Here is a 1,307-nt window from a genome sequence, read left to right as displayed (position 1 = left end):
TCATCTTTCTGGAGTTAATAAAATAATTTACTCAGGTCAATTTTCTTATGAAGCATCCTAAATGTGGATAGAATTACACCAGAAGACCAACATTGTCTTTTATTTCTCTGTAGCATTAATAAATAAAATTAATATATGGGTTTAATTAGTTAACTATTCCTATGAAATGGTCTTTTGGTTATTAAAAAACAAGAATTAAAATAGTGGTGGTTTTTTTCTGGTTTTTATTATCATTCCTTAAATATAAAAAAAAAAATAAGTTATATAGCTTACTGAAATATTCCAATATCATCAGAAAATTCGATTACTTCGATGATAGGTTAACCCCCCACCTTTTTTTTTAATAGTGTTTCATTAAATAAAGAAGGACAGAAGCCATGATAACTTTTTAGGGCCACTGAGACTTGTGGGATGAAGAAAAGAGCTTATCCTCTCACCATGTAACAGAATCAATTCCACTAAAAACATGAAAGGATCAGGAGGTGTTAGTGGTGTTGGACATTTGATAATTTTTTATCAGCTCAAAGCAGTTCCTCTCATAGACTTGTACAGCTTTCATCCCCCAAATTTCAATCTGGAAATATTGGTTGACCTGAGGCTGTGACAGAAAGACACTTGCTCAAGGTACCAGGTAGCAGGATTGAACCAGAAACCATGGGTTTGAAGCAAACCTAATCACACAACCATGCCAAGTGTAATAAACTATAAAATATAATCTCAGAAACTACTTTACTTCTACCAAATCCACTCACAAGGCTTTGGTTGACCCAAGGCTATAGTAGAAGACACTTGCCCAAGGTACCATGCTGGAGGACTGAACCTGGAACTATGTGGTTGGAAAGCAAGCTTCTTACCACACAGCCATGCCTGTGCCCCTTGGTTTATATATATTTTAATGTGAGGGGCTGGGGCATAGTTTTAACAACTGGATGCTCTTTCTATTACCAAATAACTGGCGGCACACATTCATTTTCTATGTTTCCTTCTTCTCTCACTTTCCACGAGACAATCCATAATTTCAGGCCTCTGTAATTTATCTCTTTAATAAATCTCCTTTAATCATTATTTCAGCTAATGAGTATCTTATTTATTATTAAGGATATCATGTCCCTACTTGATCTGATTAAACAACAACAACAACAACGTTTTGTAAGATTAATCCATCCTGAATTTTTAATATTTCAGCAACAATTCTTGAAAGACCAACAGCCATTACCTGTCTTTGTGTCTTTAATTGTTTTTTTCATCCCTCCCCCACCTCTCTCCCTCCCTCCCTCCCTCCACTAATCCTTCCAGTTAAACTCAGT

Source organism: Octopus bimaculoides, chromosome 18 (assembly GCF_001194135.2).
Source record: "Octopus bimaculoides isolate UCB-OBI-ISO-001 chromosome 18, ASM119413v2, whole genome shotgun sequence".
NCBI classification, from domain to species: domain Eukaryota; kingdom Metazoa; phylum Mollusca; class Cephalopoda; order Octopoda; family Octopodidae; genus Octopus; species Octopus bimaculoides.
This window is presented reverse-complemented; position numbering follows the sequence as displayed.